Raw genomic sequence first — 27,925 nt, 5'->3', positions numbered from 1 at the left:
GACACCCCAAAACCCCCTGAGACCCCCAAAGTTCCCTTCAGGACCTAAACCCTCCCCAGGACCCACAAAATTCTCTTTGGGACCCCAAAATTCCTCCCAAAAACCTCCTGAGATCCCCAAAATTCTCCCCAGGACTCCAAAACCCCCCCTGGGACGCCCAAAATTCCCTTTGGGACCCCAAAACCCCCCCTGGGACCCCCAAAATTCTCATCAAGGTCCCCAAAATTCCTTCTGGGATCCCCCAAAAACCCCTGAGACCCTAAAATTCCCTTCCGAAACCCAAAACCTCCCCCAGGACCCACAAAATTCTACTCGGGACCACCAAAATTTCTCCCAAAAACCCCTGAGACCCTCAAAATTTTCCCCAGGACTCCAAAACCCCCCTGGGAGGCCCAAAATTCCCTTCAGGACCCCAAAACCCCCCTGGGACTTCCAAATTTCCCTTTAGGACCCCTGAAATTCCTCCTGGGACCCCAAAAACTCCCTGAGAACCCCCCAAAAACCTCTCCAGGACCTCAAAACCACCCCGGGACCCCCAAAATTCCCATCAGGATCCCCAAAATTCCTCCTGGGACCCCCCCAAAACTCCCTGAGACCCCAAAATTCCCTTCAGGACCCCCAAACCCCCCATGGGACCCCCAAAATTCCCTTCGGGACCCCAGAACACCCCCTAGACCCCCAAAATTCTACTCGTCACCCCAAAACACCTTCTGGGACCTCCAAATTTCTCTTTAGGACCCCTGAAATTTTTCCTGGGTCCCCAAAAACTCCCTGAGACCCCCCCAAAAACCTCTCCAGGACCTCAAAACACCCCCTGGGACCCCCAAAATTCCCATCAAGGTCCCCAAAATTCCTTCTGGGACCCCCCAAAAACTCTCTGAGACCCCCTAAATTCCCTTCATGACTCCCCAAAAACCCCCTGACACCCCAAAATTCCTCCTGGGATGCTGCAAAGACCTTCCAGAGCCCCCCAGGCCCCCCCCAATTTTGGGTCCCCCCCCAATTCGGGGTTCCCCCCGATTTTTAGGTCCCCAGGCTGGTGGCTCATGAGGACGACCCCAACTCGGACCCCGAACGCCCCCCGGATTCAGCCCTCCATGTGTCCTTGGTATCAGAGGCTGGAATTGCAGAGTTGCCACTTTACCCGCAGACGTAATTTTTGATGTGGTTGTGCCACTTGAACAGTATTTGAAATCTGTTTGTGCTCTTGCAGCAGCATTTCCGAACCACAATGGAAATTTAGCCCTTCTGCCTGGGGCTGCTCACAGAATCGTGGAATCCCAGAAGGGTTTGGATGGGAAGGCACCTTTATTTAAAGCTCGTCCCGTTCCACCCCTGCCATGGGCAGGGACACCTTCCACCATGCCAGGGTGCTCCAAGCCCTGTCCAGCCTGGCCTTGGACACTTCCAGGGATCCGGGGGCAGCCACAGCTTCTGTGGGCAACCTGTGCTGGACAGCAGCTTTGAAAGGCAGAGTGAAGTACAGCTGTGATTTTTGTGCTGCCCCTAACTTTGTATTGCCTGGCAAATGTGCCTTTGGGGTTTTTTGGGGTTTTTTGGGGTTTTTTTTTTAGTTTTTTGGGGTGTTTTTTTTTTTTAAATTTTTGTGACTAAAAAGCTACCTTGTGTTCCTGGAATGTTGCATTCTACCTCTGTTGTTTTCCCAGTCAGTCTGGATCCTCTGCTTACATTTTTTCCTTCACTTATTAGATGTCATGGATGTGCTGGCTGTTCTGATGGAGGGCAGTGATGGCTTAGATGAAGGAACTGGGTTCTCTTTAAATGAAGACGTGATTATCCAAACATTTCCCTTCAGTGCTGTTGTCCCTGCTGCATGAGCAGCCAGGAATATGCTGTTGTTTCAGTCTGAAAATGGAACAGGTACAGGGGTTTTTTTATGTTTTATGTGTCATTTCTAGCAGTGGAGTGAAAGCGGCATCATTTCTACCCTCTTGTAATAATTTTTTACCATTTATCATTTTTTACCTTGAGGCATTTTATTATCTTCCCTGCAAGCAGCAGGAGGTGCAGATTCACGGTGCTTTGTGCTCAGGAGGGGCATTGAAGCTCTGTAGGTGCTTCTGCCCTTTTTCCCTGACCCTGAAGAGAAGGGACACTGTCCCTGCATGGACAGTCTTGGTCTGGAAGTAACTGGCCTCAGTAACAGCGTTTTAAGGGCAGAGCGTGGCGATCAGGAGAGGAAGGTGGTTCCCGTGCCTGTGGGCAGCTCTTCCCGAGAGCAGGGAGAGGGGACTGCCTTGTTAAGTAGGAAATGGGTGCGTTTCCCAAGGAAAACTTCAGAAATTAAGCTCCAGGGGCAAACACTGTGAGGTTCTACCACCTCCTTGAGGACATCCTTAAAACCACAGGGGCATCAGCAGGGCTTGGAGCAGGACTGGCCAACCCCAGAGCACCTCACGAAGCCCTCTGTGTGTCTGTGGCAGTCGAGTAGCACCTGGGGGGTGCTGAAAGTCCCAGTTCTGAGAGAAAATTCTGTTTAACTCGTACACGTTGGCTGGGTGTGTCCCCCCAGTACAGCTCGGTTCTTCTCTGAGGCGGTGCCTGGCAGGGTCTCTCCCTGTTAAGGGCTGGGCGTGTTTTTGGCACAACACAGTGAAGGTGGATTATTTGCTTAAGCAAGAGCTGATGATGTCTGGAGGGTTTTTCAGGTACCTCAGCGGCCAGGAGCACCTGTCTAGGTCACTAGGAACACTTTTTGATCTCGATCAGTTCTTTTCTGCGTGAGGCTCTGTCGGCTGCTGGCAAGGCCCAAAGTAAGGAAGGTTGCCCCAGTGTCCGTGCTCATGTCAATAGTTTAATTTATTTGGCTTTTCTAGGAGCAGACATCGTGGAGGACCTTGGTGCTGTTTTCACTGGCCTCCTGCACTCTCTGAGAGAACCCCTTGCTCCCTGCGTGACGTTCCAGCTCTCTGACAAAGCTGCTAAGTATCCTCAGCTCTACCAGTTTAACCAATACTATAGACTCTGGATGCCCAAGCAGTCCCAGGCACCTGTGGTATGGAATCCCTGAAGTCACTGAATTCTTGAGCCAGTATTCCTATAAAATCCTCGCAGTCGACAGAGGTAACATTTCCATCAGAAACAGCGTTTTTATTGAGGAGGTAATTCTGCATCTCTTGTTGATCGTGCTGGGGACACATGTTTGCTCCAGGGCTTTTCTCTGATGACACAAGAGGTCTCTGTGGTGTTTGGGAGGCGATGCCAGGGCTCAGGGCTCATACAGAGACTCCTCACTGGGCACAGCAGAGCCTGGTGTGTGCTGTGGCCTCTGTTTACAGCGCCCGGAGTTCCCCCGGGTGGGTGGAGGATCACAGGCCCCTGGGCTGGGTTTGGTGAGTTTTTCTCAGCTCAGCAGTGTGAACACTCCAGATGCCCCTGGGGACACTGCTGGACAGCATCCATCCACTCTCTCCATCCACTCATTTGTACCCAGGAATGTAGGAAACTCTGACTGGGGACGGGCAGTAGTTCTGAAAATCATGCCCTAGCCTTTTTCTTCAGGAACGAACCAAGCGAGTGCCCTGAAACCAGCGGAGCAGCTGCAGGGGCTGAAGGGAACAGAAAGGGCTCCCCGGCACCTTTTGCCTCCGTTCTCTGCCATTCCCCAAAAGGCGTCGCAGTCCCTGAAGAGGTGTTTGTCATGCAGCCTGCCAAAATAAAGACCTGTAAAATCCTAGCTCTGCCTTTTGTTTAACGTGTTCTTACTTCCTATTTATGTCATCACAGAAAGCAAGGAAAGAAGAAATGTGTCTGGTTCCCACTATTGCTCCGTGCAGGCATTTTTAAAGGCTGCTGTACTTCTGTCCTCTTTTTCCACTCCAAGCTTGACTTTTCCCCTCCTTTTTTGAGGTCTGCTGCTTTGGGTGTCCCAGGCAGGGCTGGGTTCCTCTGCAGGGGTCTTAGGAGTTGGTGCAGATTCTGCTTTTTCCGAAGGTGTATCAAAGTGTGCCGGCAAAAGGACTGTTTTCTCCAGGGGAAAGCTTTCTCTCAAAGACCATCAATGCATGTATGTGTTTTAATCGTGTAACCAGGTGGATTAAGAAAAGCCGACACCTGTAGCAGATTTTTGTTGGATCTGTGTCTGTGAGAAGTCGGCTGTGTGCTGGAGAGGGAGAGACCAAGAGACGCTGTTGGAGAGTGGATACAGTGCCAGGTGTGAGCTGTTAGCAGGATGAGGGCTCAGAGCAGCCACAGGTGTGAGCTGTTAAGTTGATGAGGGCTCAGAGCAGCCACAGGTGTGAGCTGTCAGGATGATGACGAGGGGCGGGGTCCCTCCGGGGGGAGGTTAATTAAGGGCGAGGCTTTGCCCCAGCCCGTTTTCGCGTGGAGCTGCTGGAGAAGAGGAGTTTATGGGGAGCTCCCGGGACTGTCTCATGGAAGGACGGTGAGTGCTTTGGACTGGGTCCGGGGGATCACCTGGACACATCCTTTGCCACTTTCCCTGGGAAAGAAAACTCAGCAGTCCAGGTTCCTGATGTCAGTTTGTAGGGCTCCCTTGGGACTATCAAGGCAGCACAAGGTTGAGGTGAGGACAACTTAGGTGTGGGGACCATCATTTGATATAAGGACTTTTTGCTGTCAGTCCCAGCCGAGTGTGGGGGGCCCCTGGGCACATCCTTTTTCCATTTTCCCTGGGAAAGAAAACTCAGCAGTCCAGGTTCCTGATGTCAGTTTGTAGGGCTCCCTTGGGTCTATCAGGGCAGCACAAGTTTGAGGTGGGGACAACTTCGGTGTGGGGTCCATCCTTCGATATAAGGATTTTTTGCAGTCAGGGCCAGGGGCCCCTGGGCACATCCTTTTTCCATTTTCCCTGGGAAAGAAAACTCAGCAGTCCAGGTTCCTGATGTCAGTTTGTAGGGCTCCCTTGGGTCTATCAGGGCAGCACAAGTTTGAGGTTGCAACAACTTTGGTGTGGGGTCCATCCTTCGATATAAGGATTTTTTGCAGTGAGGCCCAGCCCAGGGCCAGGGGCCCCTGTGCACATGCTTTTTCCATTTTCCCTGGGAAAGAAAACTCAGCAGTCCAGGTTCCTGATGTCAGTTTGTAGGGCTCCCTTGGGTCTATCAGGGCAGCACAAGTTTGAGGTGGGGACAACTTCGGTGTGGGGTCCATCCTTCGATATAAGGATTTTTTGCAGTCAGGGCCAGGGGCCCCTGTGCACATCCTTTTTCCATTTTCCCTGGGAAAGAAAACTCAGCAGTCCAGGTTCCTGATGTCAGTTTGTAGGGCTCCCTTGGGTCTATCAGGGCAGCACAAGTTTGAGGTGGGGACAACTTCGGTGTGGGGTCCATCCTTCGATATAAGGATTCTTTGCAGTCAGGGCCAGGGGCCCCTGGGCACATCCTTTTTCCATTTTCCCTGGGAAAGAAAACTCAGCAGTCCAGGTTCCTGATGTCAGTTTGTAGGGCTCCCTTGGGTCTATCAGGGCAGCACAAGTTTGAGGTGGGGACAATTTCGGTGTGGGGTACATCCTTCGATATAAGGATTTCTTCTAGTGAGGTCCCTGTCCAGGGCCAGGGGCCCCTGGGCCCATCCTTTTTCCATTTTCCCTGGGAAAGGAAACTCAGCAGTCCAGGTTCCTGATGTCAGTTTGTAGGGCTCCCTTGGGTCTATCAGGGCAGCACAAGTTTGAGGTGGGGACAACTTCGGTGTGGGGTCCATCCTTCGATATAAGGATTTTTTGCAGTCAGGGCCAGGGGCCCCTGGGCACATCCTTTTTCCATTTTCCCTGGGAAAGAAAACTCAGCAGTCCAGGTTCCTGATGTCAGTTTGTAGGGCTCCCTTGGGTCTATCAGGGCAGCACAAGTTTGAGGTGGCAACAACTTCGGTGTGGGGTCCATCCTTCGATATAAGGATTTTTTGCAGTCAGGGCCAGGGGCCCCTGGGCACATCCTTTTTCCATTTTCCCTGGGAAAGAAAACTCAGCAGTCCAGGTTCCTGATGTCAGCTTGTAGGGCTCCCTTGGGTCTATCAGGGCAGCACAAGTTTGAGGTGGGGACAACTTCGGTGTGGGGTTCATCCTTCGATATAAGGATTCTTTGCAGTGAGGCCCCAGCCCAGGTCCAGGGGCCCCTGGGCACATCCTTTTTCCATTTTCCCTGGGAAAGAAAACTCAGCAGTCCAGGTTCCTGATGTCAGTTTGTAGGGCTCCCTTGGGTTCATCAGGGCAGCACAAGTTTGAGGTGAGGACAAATTCAGTGTGGGGTCCATCCTTCGATATAAGGATTTTTTTGCAGTCAGGGCCAGGGGCCCCTGGGCACATCCTTTTTCCATTTTCCCTGGGAAAGAAAACTCAGCAGTCCAGGTTCCTGATGTCAGTTTCTAGGGCTCCCTTGGGTCTATCAGGGCAGCACAAGTTTGAGTTGGGGACAACATCGGTGTGGGGTCCATCCTTCGATATAAGGAGTTTTTGGAGTCAGGGCCAGGGGCCCAGGGCCAGGGGCCCCTGGGCACATCCTTTTTCCATTTTCCCTGGGAAAGAAAACTCAGCAGTCCAGGTTCCTGATGTCAGTTTGTAGGGCTCCCTTGGGTGTATCAGGGCACCACAAGTTTGAGGTGGGGACAACTTCGGTGTGGGGTCCATCCTTCGATATAAGGATTCTTTGCAGTGAGGTCCCAGCCCAGGGCCAGGGGCCCCTGTGCACATCCTTTTTCCATTTTCCCTGGGAAAGAAAACTCAGCAGTCCAGGTTCCTGATGTCAGTTTGTAGGGCTCCCTTGGGTCTATCAGGGCAGCACAAGTTTGAGGTGGGGACAACTTCGGTGTGGGGTCTATCCTTCGATATAAGGATTCTTTGCAGTCAGGGCCAGGGGCCCCTGGGCACATCCTTTTTCCATTTTCCCTGGGAAAGAAAACTCAGCAGTCCAGGTTCCTGATGTCAGTTTGTAGGGCTCCCTTGGGTCTATCAGGGCAGCACAAGTTTGAGGTGGGGACAACTTCGGTGTGGGGTCCATCCTTCGATATAAGGATTTTTTGCAGTCAGGGCCAGGGGCCCCTGGGCACATCCTTTTTCCATTTTCCCTGGGAAAGAAAACTCAGCAGTCCAGGTTCCTGATGTCAGTTTGTAGGGCTCCCTTGGGTCTATCTGGGCAGCACAAGTTTGAGGTGGGGACAATTTTGGTGTGGGGTCCATCCTTCGATATAAGGATTTTTTGTAGTCAGGGCCAGGGGCCCAGGGCCAGGGGCCCCTGGGCACATCCTTTTTCCATTTTCCCTGGGAAAGAAAACTCACCAGTCCAGGTTCCTGATGTCAGTTTGTAGGGCTCCCTTGGGTCTATCAGGGCAGCACAAGTTTGAGGTGGGGACAACTTCGGTGTGGGGTCCATCCTTCGATATAAGGATTTTTTGCAGTCAGGGCCAGGGGCCCCTGGGCACATCCTTTTTCCATTTTCCCTGGGAAAGAAAACTCAGCAGTCCAGGTTCCTGATGTCAGTTTGTAGGGCTCCCTTGGGTCTATCAGGGCAGCACAAGTTTGAGGTGGGGACAACTTCGGTGTGGGGTCCATCCTTCGATATAAGGATTTCTTGTAGTGACGTCCCTGTCCAGGGCCAGGGGCCCCTGGGCACATCCTTTTTCCATTTTCCCTGGGAAAGGAAACTCAGCAGTCCAGGTTCCTGATGTCAGTTTGTAGGGCTCCCTTGGGTGTATCAGGGCAGCACAAGTTTGAGGTGGGGACAACTTCGGTGTGGGCTCCATCCTTCGATATAAGGATTCTTTGCAGTCAGGGCCAGGGGCCCAGGGCCAGGGGCCCCTGGGCACATCCTTTTTCCATTTTCCCTGGGAAAGAAAACTCAGCAGTCCAGGTTCCTGATGTCAGTTTGTAGGGCTCCCTTGGGTCTATCAGGGCAGCACAAGTTTGAGGTGGGGACAACTTCGGTGTGGGCTCCATCCTTCGATATAAGGATTTTTTGCAGTCAGGGCCAGGGGCCCCTGGGCACATCCTTTTTCCATTTTCCCTGGGAAAGAAAACTCAGCAGTCCAGGTCCCTGATGTCAGTTTGTAGGGCTCCCTTGGGTCTATCAGGGCAGCACAAGTTTGAGGTGGGGACAATTTCGGTGTGGGGTCCATCCTTCGATATAAGGATTTCTTGTAGTGAGGTCCCTGTCCAGGGCCAGGGGCCCCTGGGCCCATCCTTTTTCCATTTTCCCTGGGAAAGGAAACTCAGCAGTCCAGGTTCCTGATGTCAGTTTGTAGGGCTCCCTTGGGTCTATCAGGGCAGCACAAGTTTGAGGTGGGGACATCTTCGGTGTGGGGTCCATCCTTCGATATAAGGATTTTTTGCAGTCAGGGCCAGGGGCCCCTGGGCACATCCTTTTTCCATTTTCCCTGGGAAAGAAAACTCAGCAGTCCAGGTCCCTGATGTCAGTTTGTAGGGCTCCCTTGGGTCTATCAGGGCAGCACAAGTTTGAGGTGGGGACAACTTCGGTGTGGGGTCCATCCTTCGATATAATGATTTTTTGCAGTCAGGGCCAGGGGCCCGTGGGCACATCCTTTTTCCATTTTCCCTGGGAAAGAAAACTCAGCAGTCCAGGTTCCTGATGTCAGTTTGTAGGGCTCCCTTGGGTCTATCAGGGCAGCACAAGTTTGAGGTGGGGACAACTTCGGTGTGGGGTCCATCCTTCGATATAAGGATTTTTTGCAGTCAGGGCCAGGGGCCCCTGTGCACATCCTTTTTCCATTTTCCCTGGGAAAGAAAACTCAGCAGTCCAGGTTCCTGATGTCAGTTTGTATGGCTCCCTTGGGTGTATCAGGGCACCACAAGTTTGAGGTGGGGACAACTTTGGTGTGGGGTCCATCCTTCGATATAAGGATTCTTTGAAGTCAGGCCCCAGCCCAGGGCCAGGGGCCCCTGTGCACATCCTTTTTCCATTTTCCCTGGGAAAGAAAACTCAGCAGTCCAGGTTCCTGATGTCAGTTTGTAGGGCTCCCTTGGGTGTATCAGGGCAGCACAAGTTTGAGGCGGGGACAGCTTCGGTGTGGGGTCCATCCTTCGATATAAGGATTTTTTGCAGTCAGGGCCAGGGGCCCCTGGGCACATCCTTTTTCCATTTTCCCTGGGAAAGAAAACTCAGCAGTCCAGGTTCCTGATGTCAGTTTGTAGGGCTCCCTTGGGTCTATCAGGGCAGCACAAGTTTGAGGTGGGGACAACTTCGGTGTGGGGTCTATCCTTCGATATAAGGATTCTTTGCAGTCAGGGCCAGGGGCCCCTGGGCACATCCTTTTTCCATTTTCCCTGGGAAAGAAAACTCAGCAGTCCAGGTTCCTGATGTCAGTTTGTAGGGCTCCCTTGGGTCTATCAGGGCAGCACAAGTTTGAGGTGGGGACAACTTCGGTGTGGGGTCCATCCTTCGATATAAGGATTTTTTGCAGTCAGGGCCAGGGGCCCCTGGGCACATCCTTTTTCCATTTTCCCTGGGAAAGAAAACTCAGCAGTCCAGGTTCCTGATGTCAGTTTGTAGGGCTCCCTTGGGTCTATCTGGGCAGCACAAGTTTGAGGTGGGGACAATTTTGGTGTGGGGTCCATCCTTCGATATAAGGATTTTTTGCAGTCAGGGCCAGGGGCCCAGGGCCAGGGGCCCCTGGGCACATCCTTTTTCCATTTTCCCTGGGAAAGAAAACTCACCAGTCCAGGTTCCTGATGTCAGTTTGTAGGGCTCCCTTGGGTCTATCAGGGCAGCACAAGTTTGAGGTGGGGACAACTTCGGTGTGGGGTCCATCCTTCGATATAAGGATTTTTTGCAGTCAGGGCCAGGGGCCCCTGGGCACATCCTTTTTCCATTTTCCCTGGGAAAGAAAACTCAGCAGTCCAGGTTCCTGATGTCAGTTTGTAGGGCTCCCTTGGGTCTATCAGGGCAGCACAAGTTTGAGGTGGGGACAACTTCGGTGTGGGGTCCATCCTTCGATATAAGGATTTCTTGTAGTGACGTCCCTGTCCAGGGCCAGGGGCCCCTGGGCACATCCTTTTTCCATTTTCCCTGGGAAAGGAAACTCAGCAGTCCAGGTTCCTGATGTCAGTTTGTAGGGCTCCCTTGGGTGTATCAGGGCAGCACAAGTTTGAGGTGGGGACAACTTCGGTGTGGGGTCTATCCTTCGATATAAGGATTCTTTGCAGTCAGGGCCAGGGGCCCCTGGGCACATCCTTTTTCCATTTTCCCTGGGAAAGAAAACTCAGCAGTCCAGGTCCCTGATGTCAGTTTGTAGGGCTCCCTTGGGTCTATCAGGGCAGCACAAGTTTGAGGTGGGGACAATTTCGGTGTGGGGTCCATCCTTCGATATAAGGATTTCTTGTAGTGAGGTCCCTGTCCAGGGCCAGGGGCCCCTGGGCCCATCCTTTTTCCATTTTCCCTGGGAAAGGAAACTCAGCAGTCCAGGTTCCTGATGTCAGTTTGTAGGGCTCCCTTGGGTCTATCAGGGCAGCACAAGTTTGAGGTGGGGACATCTTCGGTGTGGGGTCCATCCTTCGATATAAGGATTTTTTGCAGTCAGGGCCAGGGGCCCCTGGGCACATCCTTTTTCCATTTTCCCTGGGAAAGAAAACTCAGCAGTCCAGGTCCCTGATGTCAGTTTGTAGGGCTCCCTTGGGTCTATCAGGGCAGCACAAGTTTGAGGTGGGGACAACTTCGGTGTGGGGTCCATCCTTCGATATAATGATTTTTTGCAGTCAGGGCCAGGGGCCCGTGGGCACATCCTTTTTCCATTTTCCCTGGGAAAGAAAACTCAGCAGTCCAGGTTCCTGATGTCAGTTTGTAGGGCTCCCTTGGGTCTATCAGGGCAGCACAAGTTTGAGGTGGGGACAACTTCGGTGTGGGGTCCATCCTTCGATATAAGGATTTTTTGCAGTCAGGGCCAGGGGCCCCTGTGCACATCCTTTTTCCATTTTCCCTGGGAAAGAAAACTCAGCAGTCCAGGTTCCTGATGGCAGTTTGTATGGCTCCCTTGGGTGTATCAGGGCACCACAAGTTTGAGGTGGGGACAACTTCGGTGTGGGGTCCATCCTTCGATATAAGGATTCTTTGAAGTCAGGCCCCAGCCCAGGGCCAGGGGCCCCTGTGCACATCCTTTTTCCATTTTCCCTGGGAAAGAAAACTCAGCAGTCCAGGTTCCTGATGTCAGTTTGTAGGGCTCCCTTGGGTGTATCAGGGCAGCACAAGTTTGAGGCGGGGACAGCTTCGGTGTGGGGTCCATCCTTCGATATAAGGATTTTTTGCAGTCAGGGCCAGGGGCCCCTGGGCACATCCTTTTTCCATTTTCCCTGGGAAAGAAAACTCAGCAGTCCAGGTTCCTGATGTCAGTTTGTAGGGCTCCCTTGGGTCTATCAGGGCAGCACAAGTTTGAGGTTGCAACAACTTTGGTGTGGGGTCCATCCTTCGATATAAGGATTTTTTGCAGTGAGGCCCAGCCCAGGGCCAGGGGCCCCTGTGCACGTCCTTTTTCCATTTTCCCTGGGAAAGAAAACTCAGCAGTCCAGGTTCCTGATGTCAGTTTGTAGGGCTCCCTTGGGTCTATCAAGGCAGCACAAGTTTGAGGTGGGGACAACTTCGGTGTGGGGTCCATCCTTCGATATAAGGATTCTTTGCAGTCAGGGCCAGGGGCCCCTGGGCACATCCTTTTTCCATTTTCCCTGGGAAAGAAAACTCAGCAGTCCAGGTTCCTGATGTCAGTTTGTAGGGCTCCCTTGGGTCTATCAAGGCAGCACAAGTTTGAGGTGGGGACAATTTCGGTGTGGGGTACATCCTTCGATATAAGGATTTCTTCTAGTGAGGTCCCTGTCCAGGGCCAGGGGCCCCTGGGCCCATCCTTTTTCCATTTTCCCTGGGAAAGAAAACTCAGCAGTCCAGGTTCCTGATGTCAGTTTGTAGGGCTCCCTTGGGTCTATCAGGGCAGCACAAGTTTGAGGTGGGGACAACTTCGGTGTGGGGTCCATCCTTCGATATAAGGATTTTTTGCAGTCAGGGCCAGGGGCCCCTGGGCACATCCTTTTTCCATTTTCCCTGGGAAAGAAAACTCAGCAGTCCAGGTTCCTGATGTCAGTTTGTAGGGCTCCCTTGGGTCTATCAGGGCAGCACAAGTTTGAGGTGGGGACAACTTCGGTGTGGGGTCCATCCTTCGATATAAGGATTCTTTGCAGTGAGGCACCAGCCCAGGGCCATGGGCCCCTGGGCACATCCTTTTTCCATTTTCCCTGGGAAAGAAAACTCAGCAGTCCAGGTTCCTGATGTCAGTTTGTAGGGCTCCCATGGGTCTATCAGGGCAGCACAAGTTTGAGGTGGGGACAACTTCGGTGTGGGGTCCATCCTTCGATATAAGGATTTTTTGCAGTCAGGGCCAGGGGCCCCTGGGCACATCCTTTTTCCATTTTCCCTGGGAAAGAAAACTCAGCAGTCCAGGTTCCTGATGTCAGTTTGTAGGGCTCCCTTGGGTCTATCAGGGCAGCACAAGTTTGAGGTGGCAACAACTTCGGTGTGGGGTCCATCCTTCGATATAAGGATTTTTTGCAGTCAGGGCCAGGGGCCCCTGGGCACATCCTTTTTCCATTTTCCCTGGGAAAGAAAACTCAGCAGTCCAGGTTCCTGATGTCAGCTTGTAGGGCTCCCTTGGGTCTATCAGGGCAGCACAAGTTTGAGGTGGGGACAACTTCGGTGTGGGGTTCATCCTTCGATATAAGGATTCTTTGCAGTGAGGCCCCAGCCCAGGTCCAGGGGCCCCTGGGCACATCCTTTTTCCATTTTCCCTGGGAAAGAAAACTCAGCAGTCCAGGTTCCTGATGTCAGTTTCTAGGGCTCCCTTGGGTCTATCAGGGCAGCACAAGTTTGAGTTGGGGACAACTTCGGTGTGGGGTCCATCCTTCGATATAAGGAGTTTTTGGAGTCAGGGCCAGGGGCCCAGGGCCAGGGGCCCCTGGGCACATCCTTTTTCCATTTTCCCTGGGAAAGAAAACTCAGCAGTCCAGGTTCCTGATGTCAGTTTGTAGGGCTCCCTTGGGTGTATCAGGGCACCACAAGTTTGAGGTGGGGACAACTTCGGTGTGGGGTCCATCCTTCGATATAAGGATTCTTTGCAGTGAGGTCCCAGCCCAGGGCCAGGGGCCCCTGTGCACATCCTTTTTCCATTTTCCCTGGGAAAGAAAACTCAGCAGTCCAGGTTCCTGATGTCAGTTTGTAGGGCTCCCTTGGGTCTATCAGGGCAGCACAAGTTTGAGGTGGGGACAACTTCGGTGTGGGCTCCATCCTTCGATATAAGGATTTTTTGCAGTCAGGGCCAGGGGCCCCTGGGCACATCCTTTTTCCATTTTCCCTGGGAAAGAAAACTCAGCAGTCCAGGTTCCTGATGTCAGTTTGTAGGGCTCCCTTGGGTCTATCAGGGCAGCACAAGTTTGAGGTGGGGACATCTTCGGTGTGGGGTCCATCCTTCGATATAAGGATTTTTTGCAGTCAGGGCCAGGGGCCCAGGGCCAGGGGCCCCTGGGCACATCCTTTTTCCATTTTCCCTGGGAAAGAAAACTCAGCAGTCCAGGTTCCTGATGTCAGTTTGTAGGGCTCCCTTGGGTCTATCAGGGCAGCACAAGTTTGAGGTGGGGACAACTTCGGTGTGGGGTCCATCCTTCGATATAAGGATTTTTTGCAGTCAGGGCCAGGGGCCCCTGGGCACATCCTTTTTCCATTTTCCCTGGGAAAGAAAACTCAGCAGTCCAGGTTCCTGATGTCAGTTTGTAGGGCTCCCTTGGGTCTATCAGGGCAGCACAAGTTTGAGGTGGGGACAATTTCGGTGTGGGGTCCATCCTTCGATATAAGGATTTCTTGTAGTGAGGTCCCTGTCCAGGGCCAGGGGCCCCTGGGCCCATCCTTTTTCCATTTTCCCTGGGAAAGGAAACTCAGCAGTCCAGGTTCCTGATGTCAGTTTGTAGGGCTCCCTTGGGTGTATCAGGGCAGCACAAGTTTGAGGTGGGGACAACTTCGGTGTGGGGTCCATCCTTCGATATAAGGATTCTTTGCAGTCAGGCCCCAGCCCAGGGCCAGGGGCCCCTGTGCACATCCTTTTTCCATTTTCCCTGGGAAAGAAAACTCAGCAGTCCAGGTTCCTGATGTCAGTTTGTAGGGCTCCCTTGGGTCTATCAGGGCAGCACAAGTTTGAGGTGGGGACATCTTCGGTGTGGGGTCCATCCTTCGATATAAGGATTTTTTGCAGTCAGGGCCAGGGGCCCCTGGGCACATCCTTTTTCCATTTTCCCTGGGAAAGAAAACTCAGCAGTCCAGGTCCCTGATGTCAGTTTGTAGGGCTCCCTTGGGTCTATCAGGGCAGCACAAGTTTGAGGTGGGGACAACTTCGGTGTGGGGTCCATCCTTCGATATAAGGATTTTTTGCAGTCAGGGCCAGGGGCCCGTGGGCACATCCTTTTTCCATTTTCCCTGGGAAAGGAAACTCAGCAGTCCAGGTTCCTGATGTCAGTTTGTAGGGCTCCCTTGGGTGTATCAGGGCAGCAGAAGTTTGAGGTGGGGACAACTTCGGTGTGGGCTCCATCCTTCGATATAAGGATTCTTTGCAGTCAGGGCCAGGGGCCCAGGGCCAGGGGCCCCTGGGCACATCCTTTTTCCATTTTCCCTGGGAAAGAAAACTCAGCAGTCCAGGTTCCTGATGTCAGTTTGTAGGGCTCCCTTGGGTCTATCAGGGCAGCACAAGTTTGAGGTGGGGACAACTTCGGTGTGGGCTCCATCCTTCGATATAAGGATTTTTTGCAGTCAGGGCCAGGGGCCCCTGGGCACATCCTTTTTCCATTTTCCCTGGGAAAGAAAACTCAGCAGTCCAGGTCCCTGATGTCAGTTTGTAGGGCTCCCTTGGGTCTATCAGGGCAGCACAAGTTTGAGGTGGGGACAATTTCGGTGTGGGGTCCATCCTTCGATATAAGGATTTCTTGTAGTGAGGTCCCTGTCCAGGGCCAGGGGCCCCTGGGCCCATCCTTTTTCCATTTTCCCTGGGAAAGGAAACTCAGCAGTCCAGGTTCCTGATGTCAGTTTGTAGGGCTCCCTTGGGTCTATCAGGGCAGCACAAGTTTGAGGTGGGGACATCTTCGGTGTGGGGTCCATCCTTCGATATAAGGATTTTTTGCAGTCAGGGCCAGGGGCCCCTGGGCACATCCTTTTTCCATTTTCCCTGGGAAAGAAAACTCAGCAGTCCAGGTCCCTGATGTCAGTTTGTAGGGCTCCCTTGGGTCTATCAGGGCAGCACAAGTTTGAGGTGGGGACAACTTCGGTGTGGGGTCCATCCTTCGATATAATGATTTTTTGCAGTCAGGGCCAGGGGCCCGTGGGCACATCCTTTTTCCATTTTCCCTGGGAAAGAAAACTCAGCAGTCCAGGTTCCTGATGTCAGTTTGTAGGGCTCCCTTGGGTCTATCAGGGCAGCACAAGTTTGAGGTGGGGACAACTTCGGTGTGGGGTCCATCCTTCGATATAAGGATTTTTTGCAGTCAGGGCCAGGGGCCCCTGTGCACATCCTTTTTCCATTTTCCCTGGGAAAGAAAACTCAGCAGTCCAGGTTCCTGATGGCAGTTTGTATGGCTCCCTTGGGTGTATCAGGGCACCACAAGTTTGAGGTGGGGACAACTTCGGTGTGGGGTCCATCCTTCGATATAAGGATTCTTTGAAGTCAGGCCCCAGCCCAGGGCCAGGGGCCCCTGTGCACATCCTTTTTCCATTTTCCCTGGGAAAGAAAACTCAGCAGTCCAGGTTCCTGATGTCAGTTTGTAGGGCTCCCTTGGGTGTATCAGGGCAGCACAAGTTTGAGGCGGGGACAGCTTCGGTGTGGGGTCCATCCTTCGATATAAGGATTTTTTGCAGTCAGGGCCAGGGGCCCCTGGGCACATCCTTTTTCCATTTTCCCTGGGAAAGAAAACTCAGCAGTCCAGGTTCCTGATGTCAGTTTGTAGGGCTCCCTTGGGTCTATCAGGGCAGCACAAGTTTGAGGTTGCAACAACTTTGGTGTGGGGTCCATCCTTCGATATAAGGATTTTTTGCAGTGAGGCCCAGCCCAGGGCCAGGGGCCCCTGTGCACGTCCTTTTTCCATTTTCCCTGGGAAAGAAAACTCAGCAGTCCAGGTTCCTGATGTCAGTTTGTAGGGCTCCCTTGGGTCTATCAAGGCAGCACAAGTTTGAGGTGGGGACAACTTCGGTGTGGGGTCCATCCTTCGATATAAGGATTCTTTGCAGTCAGGGCCAGGGGCCCCTGGGCACATCCTTTTTCCATTTTCCCTGGGAAAGAAAACTCAGCAGTCCAGGTTCCTGATGTCAGTTTGTAGGGCTCCCTTGGGTCTATCAAGGCAGCACAAGTTTGAGGTGGGGACAATTTCGGTGTGGGGTACATCCTTCGATATAAGGATTTCTTCTAGTGAGGTCCCTGTCCAGGGCCAGGGGCCCCTGGGCCCATCCTTTTTCCATTTTCCCTGGGAAAGAAAACTCAGCAGTCCAGGTTCCTGATGTCAGTTTGTAGGGCTCCCTTGGGTCTATCAGGGCAGCACAAGTTTGAGGTGGGGACAACTTCGGTGTGGGGTCCATCCTTCGATATAACGATTTTTTGCAGTCAGGGCCAGGGGCCCCTGGGCACATCCTTTTTCCATTTTCCCTGGGAAAGAAAACTCAGCAGTCCAGGTTCCTGATGTCAGTTTGTAGGGCTCCCTTGGGTCTATCAGGGCAGCACAAGTTTGAGGTGGGGACAACTTCGGTGTGGGGTCCATCCTTCGATATAAGGATTCTTTGCAGTGAGGCACCAGCCCAGGGCCATGGGCCCCTGGGCACATCCTTTTTCCATTTTCCCTGGGAAAGAAAACTCAGCAGTCCAGGTTCCTGATGTCAGTTTGTAGGGCTCCCATGGGTCTATCAGGGCAGCACAAGTTTGAGGTGGGGACAACTTCGGTGTGGGGTCCATCCTTCGATATAAGGATTTTTTGCAGTCAGGGCCAGGGGCCCCTGGGCACATCCTTTTTCCATTTTCCCTGGGAAAGAAAACTCAGCAGTCCAGGTTCCTGATGTCAGTTTGTAGGGCTCCCTTGGGTCTATCAGGGCAGCACAAGTTTGAGGTGGCAACAACTTCGGTGTGGGGTCCATCCTTCGATATAAGGATTTTTTGCAGTCAGGGCCAGGGGCCCCTGGGCACATCCTTTTTCCATTTTCCCTGGGAAAGAAAACTCAGCAGTCCAGGTTCCTGATGTCAGCTTGTAGGGCTCCCTTGGGTCTATCAGGGCAGCACAAGTTTGAGGTGGGGACAACTTCGGTGTGGGGTTCATCCTTCGATATAAGGATTCTTTGCAGTGAGGCCCCAGCCCAGGTCCAGGGGCCCCTGGGCACATCCTTTTTCCATTTTCCCTGGGAAAGAAAACTCAGCAGTCCAGGTTCCTGATGTCAGTTTCTAGGGCTCCCTTGGGTCTATCAGGGCAGCACAAGTTTGAGTTGGGGACAACTTCGGTGTGGGGTCCATCCTTCGATATAAGGAGTTTTTGGAGTCAGGGCCAGGGGCCCAGGGCCAGGGGCCCCTGGGCACATCCTTTTTCCATTTTCCCTGGGAAAGAAAACTCAGCAGTCCAGGTTCCTGATGTCAGTTTGTAGGGCTCCCTTGGGTGTATCAGGGCACCACAAGTTTGAGGTGGGGACAACTTCGGTGTGGGGTCCATCCTTCGATATAAGGATTCTTTGCAGTGAGGTCCCAGCCCAGGGCCAGGGGCCCCTGTGCACATCCTTTTTCCATTTTCCCTGGGAAAGAAAACTCAGCAGTCCAGGTTCCTGATGTCAGTTTGTAGGGCTCCCTTGGGTCTATCAGGGCAGCACAAGTTTGAGGTGGGGACAACTTCGGTGTGGGGTCCATCCTTCGATATAAGGATTTTTTGCAGTCAGGGCCAGGGGCCCCTGGGCACATCCTTTTTCCATTTTCCCTGGGAAAGAAAACTCAGCAGTCCAGGTTCCTGATGTCAGTTTGTAGGGCTCCCTTGGGTCTATCAGGGCAGCACAAGTTTGAGGTGGGGACATCTTCGGTGTGGGGTCCATCCTTCGATATAAGGATTTTTTGCAGTCAGGGCCAGGGGCCCAGGGCCAGGGGCCCCTGGGCACATCCTTTTTCCATTTTCCCTGGGAAAGAAAACTCAGCAGTCCAGGTTCCTGATGTCAGTTTGTAGGGCTCCCTTGGGTCTATCAGGGCAGCACAAGTTTGAGGTGGGGACAACTTCGGTGTGGGGTCCATCCTTCGATATAAGGATTTTTTGCAGTCAGGGCCAGGGGCCCCTGGGCACATCCTTTTTCCATTTTCCCTGGGAAAGAAAACTCAGCAGTCCAGGTTCCTGATGTCAGTTTGTAGGGCTCCCTTGGGTCTATCAGGGCAGCACAAGTTTGAGGTGGGGACAATTTCGGTGTGGGGTCCATCCTTCGATATAAGGATTTCTTGTAGTGAGGTCCCTGTCCAGGGCCAGGGGCCCCTGGGCCCATCCTTTTTCCATTTTCCCTGGGAAAGGAAACTCAGCAGTCCAGGTTCCTGATGTCAGTTTGTAGGGCTCCCTTGGGTGTATCAGGGCAGCACAAGTTTGAGGTGGGGACAACTTCGGTGTGGGGTCCATCCTTCGATATAAGGATTCTTTGCAGTCAGGCCCCAGCCCAGGGCCAGGGGCCCCTGTGCACATCCTTTTTCCATTTTCCCTGGGAAAGAAAACTCAGCAGTCCAGGTTCCTGATGTCAGTTTGTAGGGCTCCCTTGGGTCTATCAGGGCAGCACAAGTTTGAGGTGGGGACATCTTCGGTGTGGGGTCCATCCTTCGATATAAGGATTTTTTGCAGTCAGGGCCAGGGGCCCCTGGGCACATCCTTTTTCCATTTTCCCTGGGAAAGAAAACTCAGCAGTCCAGGTCCCTGATGTCAGTTTGTAGGGCTCCCTTGGGTCTATCAGGGCAGCACAAGTTTGAGGTGGGGACAACTTCGGTGTGGGGTCCATCCTTCGATATAATGATTTTTTGCAGTCAGGGCCAGGGGCCCGTGGGCACATCCTTTTTCCATTTTCCCTGGGAAAGAAAACTCAGCAGTCCAGGTTCCTGATGTCAGTTTGTAGGGCTCCCTTGGGTCTATCAGGGCAGCACAAGTTTGAGGTGGGGACAATTTCGGTGTGGGGTACATCCTTCGATATAAGGATTTTTTCCAGTGAGGGCCAGGGGCCCAGGGCCAGGGGCCCCTGGGCACATCCTTTTTCCATTTTCCCTGGGAAAGAAAACTCAGCAGTCCAGGTTCCTGATGTCAGTTTGTAGGGCTCCCTTGGGTCTATCAGGGCAGCACAAGTTTGAGGTGGGGACAACTTCGGTGTGGGGTCCATCCTTCGATATAAGGATTCTTTGCAGTCAGGGCCAGGGGCCCCTGGGCACATCCTTTTTCCATTTTCCCTGGGAAAGAAAACTCAGCAGTCCAGGTTCCTGATGTCAGTTTGTAGGGCTCCCTTGGGTCTATCAAGGCAGCACAAGTTTGAGGTGGGGACAATTTCGGTGTGGGGTACATCCTTCGATATAAGGATTTCTTCTAGTGAGGTCCCTGTCCAGGGCCAGGGGCCCCTGGGCCCATCCTTTTTCCATTTTCCCTGGGAAAGAAAACTCAGCAGTCCAGGTTCCTGATGTCAGTTTGTAGGGCTCCCTTGGGTGTATCAGGGCAGCACAAGTTTGAGGTGGGGACAACTTCGGTGTGGGGTCCATCCTTCGATATAAGGATTTTTTGCAGTCAGGGCCAGGGGCCCCTGGGCACATCCTTTTTCCATTTTCCCTGGGAAAGAAAACTCAGCAGTCCAGGTTCCTGATGTCAGTTTGTAGGGCTCCCTTGGGTCTATCAGGGCAGCACAAGTTTGAGGTGGGGACAATTTCGGTGTGGGGTCCATCCTTCGATATAAGGATTTCTTGTAGTGAGGTCCCTGTCCAGGGCCAGGGGCCCCTGGGCCCATCCTTTTTCCATTTTCCCTGGGAAAGGAAACTCAGCAGTCCAGGTTCCTGATGTCAGTTTGTAGGGCTCCCTTGGGTGTATCAGGGCAGCACAAGTTTGAGGTGGGGACATCTTCGGTGTGGGGTCCATCCTTCGATATAAGGATTTTTTGCAGTCAGGGCCAGGGGCCCAGGGCCAGGGGCCCCTGGGCACATCCTTTTTCCATTTTCCCTGGGAAAGAAAACTCAGCAGTCCAGGTTCCTGATGTCAGTTTGTAGGGCTCCCTTGGGTCTATCAGGGCAGCACAAGTTTGAGGTGGGGACAACTTCGGTGTGGGCTCCATCCTTCGATATAAGGATTTTTTGCAGTCAGGGCCAGGGGCCCCTGGGCACATCCTTTTTCCATTTTCCCTGGGAAAGAAAACTCAGCAGTCCAGGTTCCTGATGTCAGTTTGTAGGGCTCCCTTGGGTCTATCAGGGCAGCACAAGTTTGAGGTGGGGACAATTTCGGTGTGGGGTCCATCCTTCGATATAAGGATTTCTTGTAGTGAGGTCCCTGTCCAGGGCCAGGGGCCCCTGGGCCCATCCTTTTTCCATTTTCCCTGGGAAAGGAAACTCAGCAGTCCAGGTTCCTGATGTCAGTTTGTAGGGCTCCCTTGGGTGTATCAGGGCAGCACAAGTTTGAGGTGGGGACAACTTCGGTGTGGGGTCCATCCTTCGATATAAGGATTCTTTGCAGTCAGGCCCCAGCCCAGGGCCAGGGGCCCCTGTGCACATCCTTTTTCCATTTTCCCTGGGAAAGAAAACTCAGCAGTCCAGGTTCCTGATGTCAGTTTGTAGGGCTCCCTTGGGTCTATCAGGGCAGCACAAGTTTGAGGTGGGGACATCTTCGGTGTGGGGTCCATCCTTCGATATAAGGATTTTTTGCAGTCAGGGCCAGGGGCCCCTGGGCACATCCTTTTTCCATTTTCCCTGGGAAAGAAAACTCAGCAGTCCAGGTCCCTGATGTCAGTTTGTAGGGCTCCCTTGGGTCTATCAGGGCAGCACAAGTTTGAGGTGGGGACAACTTCGGTGTGGGGTCCATCCTTCGATATAATGATTTTTTGCAGTCAGGGCCAGGGGCCCGTGGGCACATCCTTTTTCCATTTTCCCTGGGAAAGAAAACTCAGCAGTCCAGGTTCCTGATGTCAGTTTGTAGGGCTCCCTTGGGTCTATCAGGGCAGCACAAGTTTGAGGTGGGGACAATTTCGGTGTGGGGTACATCCTTCGATATAAGGATTTTTTCCAGTGAGGGCCAGGGGCCCAGGGCCAGGGGCCCCTGGGCACATCCTTTTTCCATTTTCCCTGGGAAAGAAAACTCAGCAGTCCAGGTTCCTGATGTCAGTTTGTAGGGCTCCCTTGGGTCTATCAGGGCAGCACAAGTTTGAGGTGGGGACAACTTCGGTGTGGGGTCCATCCTTCGATATAAGGATTCTTTGCAGTCAGGGCCAGGGGCCCCTGGGCACATCCTTTTTCCATTTTCCCTGGGAAAGAAAACTCAGCAGTCCAGGTTCCTGATGTCAGTTTGTAGGGCTCCCTTGGGTGTATCAGGGCAGCACAAGTTTGAGGTGGGGACAATTTCGGTGTGGGGTACATCCTTCGATATAAGGATTTCTTCTAGTGAGGTCCCTGTCCAGGGCCAGGGGCCCCTGGGCCCATCCTTTTTCCATTTTCCCTGGGAAAGAAAACTCAGCAGTCCAGGTTCCTGATGTCAGTTTGTAGGGCTCCCTTGGGTCTATCAGGGCAGCACAAGTTTGAGGTGGGGACAACTTCGGTGTGGGGTCCATCCTTCGATATAAGGATTTTTTGCAGTCAGGGCCAGGGGCCCCTGGGCACATCCTTTTTCCATTTTCCCTGGGAAAGAAAACTCAGCAGTCCAGGTTCCTGATGTCAGTTTGTAGGGCTCCCTTGGGTCTATCAGGGCAGCACAAGTTTGAGGTGGGGACAATTTCGGTGTGGGGTCCATCCTTCGATATAAGGATTTCTTGTAGTGAGGTCCCTGTCCAGGGCCAGGGGCCCCTGGGCCCATCCTTTTTCCATTTTCCCTGGGAAAGGAAACTCAGCAGTCCAGGTTCCTGATGTCAGTTTGTAGGGCTCCCTTGGGTCTATCAGGGCAGCACAAGTTTGAGGTGGGGACAACTTCGGTGTGGGGTCCATCCTTCGATATAAGGATTCTTTGCAGTCAGGCCCCAGCCCAGGGCCAGGGGCCCCTGTGCACATCCTTTTTCCATTTTCCCTGGGAAAGAAAACTCACCAGTCCAGGTTCCTGATGTCAGTTTGTAGGGCTCCCTTGGGTCTATCAGGGCAGCACAAGTTTGAGGTGGGGACAACTTCGGTGTGGGGTCCATCCTTCGATATAAGGATTTTTTGCAGTCAGGGCCAGGGGCCCCTGGGCACATCCTTTTTCCATTTTCCCTGGGAAAGAAAACTCAGCAGTCCAGGTCCCTGATGTCAGTTTGTAGGGCTCCCTTGGGTCTATCAGGGCAGCACAAGTTTGAGGTGGGGACAACTTCGGTGTGGGGTCCATCCTTCGAAATAATGATTTTTTGCAGTCAGGGCCAGGGGCCCGTGGGCACATCCTTTTTCCATTTTCCCTGGGAAAGAAAACTCAGCAGTCCAGGTTCCTGATGTCAGTTTGTAGGGCTCCCTTGGGTCTATCAGGGCAGCACAAGTTTGAGGTGGGGACAATTTCGGTGTGGGGTACATCCTTCGATATAAGGATTTTTTCCAGTGAGGGCCAGGGGCCCAGGGCCAGGGGCCCCTGGGCCCATCCTTTTTCCATTTTCCCTGGGAAAGAAAACTCAGCAGTCCAGGTTCCTGATGTCAGTTTGTAGGGCTCCCTTGGGTCTATCAGGGCAGCACAAGTTTGAGGTGGGGACAACTTCGGTGTGGGGTCCATCCTTCGATATAAGGATTCTTTGCAGTCAGGGCCAGGGGCCCCTGGGCACATCCTTTTTCCATTTTCCCTGGGAAAGAAAACTCAGCAGTCCAGGTTCCTGATGTCAGCTTGTAGGGCTCCCTTGGGTCTATCAGGGCAGCACAAGTTTGAGGTGGGGACAACTTCGGTGTGGGGTTCATCCTTCGATATAAGGATTCTTTGCAGTGAGGCCCCAGCCCAGGTCCAGGGGCCCCTGGGCACATCCTTTTTCCATTTTCCCTGGGAAAGAAAACTCAGCAGTCCAGGTTCCTGATGTCAGTTTGTAGGGCTCCCTTGGGTTTATCAGGGCAGCACAAGTTTGAGGTGAGGACAAATTCAGTGTGGGGTCCATCCTTCGATATAAGGATTTTGTGCAGTCAGGGCCAGGGGCCCCTGGGCACATCCTTTTTCCATTTTCCCTGGGAAAGAAAACTCAGCAGTCCAGGTTCCTGATGTCAGTTTCTAGGGCTCCCTTGGGTCTATCAGGGCAGCACAAGTTTGAGTTGGGGACAACTTCGGTGTGGGGTCCATCCTTCGATATAAGGAGTTTTTGGAGTCAGGGCCAGGGGCCCAGGGCCAGGGGCCCCTGGGCACATCCTTTTTCCATTTTCCCTGGGAAAGAAAACTCAGCAGTCCAGGTTCCTGATGTCAGTTTGTAGGGCTCCCTTGGGTGTATCAGGGCACCACAAGTTTGAGGTGGGGACAACTTCGGTGTGGGGTCCATCCTTCGATATAAGGATTCTTTGCAGTGAGGTCCCAGCCCAGGGCCAGGGGCCCCTGTGCACATCCTTTTTCCATTTTCCCTGGGAAAGAAAACTCAGCAGTCCAGGTTCCTGATGTCAGCTTGTAGGGCTCCCTTGGGTCTATCAGGGCAGCACAAGTTTGAGGCGGGGACAGTTTCGGTGTGGGGTCCATCCTTCGATATAAGGATTTTTTGCAGTCAGGGCCAGGGGCCCCTGGGCACATCCTTTTTCCATTTTCCCTGGGAAAGAAAACTCAGCAGTCCAGGTTCCTGATGTCAGTTTGTAGGGCTCCCTTGGGTCTATCAGGGCAGCACAAGTTTGAGGTGGGGACAACTTCGGTGTGGGCTCCATCCTTCGATATAAGGATTTTTTGCAGTCAGGGCCAGGGGCCCCTGGGCACATCCTTTTTCCATTTTCCCTGGGAAAGAAAACTCAGCAGTCCAGGTTCCTGATGTCAGTTTGTAGGGCTCCCTTGGGTCTATCTGGGCCGCACAAGTTTGAGGTGGGGACAACTTCGGTGTGGGGTCCATCCTTCGATATAAGGATTTTTTGCAGTCAGGGCCAGGGGCCCAGGGCCAGGGGCCCCTGGGCACATCCTTTTTCCATTTTCCCTGGGAAAGAAAACTCACCAGTCCAGGTTCCTGATGTCAGTTTGTAGGGCTCCCTTGGGTCTATCAGGGCAGCACAAGTTTGAGGTGGGGACAACTTCGGTGTGGGGTCCATCCTTCGATATAAGGATTTTTTGCAGTCAGGGCCAGGGGCCCCTGGGCACATCCTTTTTCCATTTTCCCTGGGAAAGAAAACTCAGCAGTCCAGGTTCCTGATGTCAGTTTGTAGGGCTCCCTTGGGTCTATCAGGGCAGCACAAGTTTGAGGTGGGGACAATTTCGGTGTGGGGTCCATCCTTCGATATAAGGATTCCTTGTAGTGACGTCCCTGTCCAGGGCCAGGGGCCCCTGGGCACATCCTTTTTCCATTTTCCCTGGGAAAGGAAACTCAGCAGTCCAGGTTCCTGATGTCAGTTTGTAGGGCTCCCTTGGGTGTATCAGGGCAGCACAAGTTTGAGGTGGGGACAACTTCGGTGTGGGGTCCATCCTTCGATATAAGGATTCTTTGCAGTCAGGCCCCAGCCCAGGGCCAGGAGCCCCTGTGCACATCCTTTTTCCATTTTCCCTGGGAAAGAAAACTCAGCAGTCCAGGTTCCTGATGTCAGTTTGTAGGGCTCCCTTGGGTCTATCAGGGCAGCACAAGTTTGAGGTGGGGACAAATTCAGTGTGGGGTCCATCCTTCGATATAAGGATTTTTTGCAGTCAGGGCCAGGGGCCCCTGGGCACATCCTTTTTCCATTTTCCCTGGGAAAGAAAACTCAGCAGTCCAGGTTCCTGATGTCAGTTTGTAGGGCTCCCTTGGGTCTATCAGGGCAGCACAAGTTTGAGGTGGGGACATCTTCGGTGTGGGGTCCATCCTTCGATATAAGGATTTTTTGCAGTCAGGGCCAGGGGCCCAGGGCCAGGGGCCCCTGGGCACATCCTTTTTCCATTTTCCCTGGGAAAGAAAACTCACCAGTCCAGGTTCCTGATGTCAGTTTGTAGGGCTCCCTTGGGTCTATCAGGGCAGCACAAGTTTGAGGTGGGGACAACTTCGGTGTGGGGTCCATCCTTCGATATAAGGATTCTTTGCAGTCAGGGCCAGGGGCCCCTGGGCACATCCTTTTTCCATTTTCCCTGGGAAAGAAAACTCAGCAGTCCAGGTTCCTGATGTCAGTTTGTAGGGCTCCCTTGGGTCTATCAGGGCAGCACAAGTTTGAGGTGGGGACAAATTCAGTGTGGGCTCCATCCTTCGATATAAGGATTTTTTCCAGTGAGGGCCAGGGGCCCAGGGCCAGGGGCCCCTGGGCACATCCTTTTTCCATTTTCCCTGGGAAAGAAAACTCAGCAGTCCAGGTTCCTGATGTCAGTTTGTAGGGCTCCCTTGGGTCTATCAGGGCAGCACAAGTTTGAGGTGGGGACAACTTCGGTGTGGGGTCCATCCTTCGATATAAGGATTCTTTGCAGTCAGGGCCAGGGGCCCCTGGGCACATCCTTTTTCCATTTTCCCTGGGAAAGAAAACTCAGCAGTCCAGGTTCCTGATGTCAGTTTGTAGGGCTCCCTTGGGTCTATCAGGGCAGCACAAGTTTGAGGTGGGGACAACTTCGGTGTGGGGTCCATCCTTCGATATAAGGATTTTTTGCAGTCAGGGCCAGGGGCCCCTGGGCACATCCTTTTTCCATTTTCCCTGGGAAAGAAAACTCAGCAGTCCAGGTTCCTGATGTCAGTTTGTAGGGCTCCCTTGGGTCTATCAGGGCAGCACAAGTTTGAGGTGGGGACAACTTTGGTGTGGGGTCCATCCTTGGATATAAGGATTTTTTGCAGTGAGGTCCCTGCCCAGGGCCAGGGGCCCGTGGGCACATCCTTTTTCCATTTTCCCTGGGAAAGAAAACTCAGCAGTCCAGGTTCCTGATGTCAGTTTGTAGGGCTCCCATGGGTCTATCAGGGCAGCACAAGTTTGAGGTGGGGACAACTTCGGTGTGGGGTCCATCCTTCGATATAAGGATTTTTTGCAGTCAGGGCCAGGGGCCCCTGGGCACATCCTTTTTCCATTTTCCCTGGGAAAGAAAACTCAGCAGTCCAGGTTCCTGATGTCAGTTTGTAGGGCTCCCTTGGGTCTATCAGGGCAGCACAAGTTTGAGGTGGGGACAACTTCGGTGTGGGGTCTATCCTTCGATATAAGGATTCTTTGCAGTCAGGGCCAGGGGCCCCTGGGCACATCCTTTTTCCATTTTCCCTGGGAAAGAAAACTCAGCAGTCCAGGTTCCTGATGTCAGTTTGTAGGGCTCCCTTGGGTCTATCAGGGCAGCACAAGTTTGAGGCGGGGACAGCTTCGGTGTGGGGTCCATCCTTCGATATAAGGATTTTTTGCAGTCAGGGCCAGGGGCCCCTGGGCACATCCTTTTTCCATTTTCCCTGGGAAAGAAAACTCAGCAGTCCAGGTTCCTGATGTCAGTTTGTAGGGCTCCCTTGGGTGTATCAGGGCAGCACAAGTTTGAGGTGGGGACAATTTCGGTGTGGGGTCCATCCTTCGATATAAGGATTCCTTGTAGTGACGTCCCTGTCCAGGGCCAGGGGCCCCTGGGCACATCCTTTTTCCATTTTCCCTGGGAAAGGAAACTCAGCAGTCCAGGTTCCTGATGTCAGTTTGTAGGGCTCCCTTGGGTGTATCAGGGCAGCACAAGTTTGAGGTGGGGACAACTTCGGTGTGGGGTCCATCCTTCGATATAAGGATTCTTTGCAGTCAGGCCCCAGCCGAGGGCCAGGAGCCCCTGTGCACATCCTTTTTCCATTTTCCCTGGGAAAGAAAACTCAGCAGTCCAGGTTCCTGATGTCAGTTTGTAGGGCTCCCTTGGGTCTATCAGGGCAGCACAAATTTGAGGTGGGGACAAATTCAGTGTGGGGTCCATCCTTCGATATAAGGATTTTTTGCAGTCAGGGCCAGGGGCCCCTGGGCACATCCTTTTTCCATTTTCCCTGGGAAAGAAAACTCAGCAGTCCAGGTTCCTGATGTCAGTTTGTAGGGCTCCCTTGGGTCTATCAGGGCAGCACAAGTTTGAGGTGGGGACAACTTCGGTGTGGGGTCTATCCTTCGATATAAGGATTCTTTGCAGTCAGGGCCAGGGGCCCCTGGGCACATCCTTTTTCCATTTTCCCTGGGAAAGAAAACTGAGCAGTCCAGGTTCCTGATGTCAGTTTGTAGGGCTCCCTTGGGTCTATCAGGGCAGCACAAGTTTGAGGTGGGGACAAATTCAGTGTGGGCTCCATCCTTCGATATAAGGATTTTTTGCAGTCAGGGCCAGGGGCCCCTGGGCACATCCTTTTTCCATTTTCCCTGGGAAAGAAAACTCAGCAGTCCAGGTTCCTGATGTCAGTTTGTAGGGCTCCCTTGGGTCTATCAGGGCAGCACAAGTTTGAGGTGGGGACAACTTCGGTGTGGGGTCCATCCTTCGATATAAGGATTCTTTGCAGTGAGGCCCCAGCCCAGGTCCAGGGGCCCCTGGGCACATCCTTTTTCCATTTTCCCTGGGAAAGAAAACTCAGCAGTCCAGGTTCCTGATGTCAGTTTGTAGGGCTCCCTTGAGTCTATCAGGGCAGCACAAGTTTGAGTTGGGGACAACTTCGGTGTGGGCTCCATCCTTCGATATAAGGATTTTTTGCAGTCAGGGCCAGGGGCCCCTGTGCACATCCTTTTT

The sequence above is a fragment of the Lonchura striata genome, chromosome 24 (genome assembly GCF_050655825.1).
Source record: "Lonchura striata isolate lonStrDom1 chromosome 24, ASM5065582v1, whole genome shotgun sequence".
Lineage (NCBI taxonomy): Eukaryota > Metazoa > Chordata > Aves > Passeriformes > Estrildidae > Lonchura > Lonchura striata.
This window is presented reverse-complemented; position numbering follows the sequence as displayed.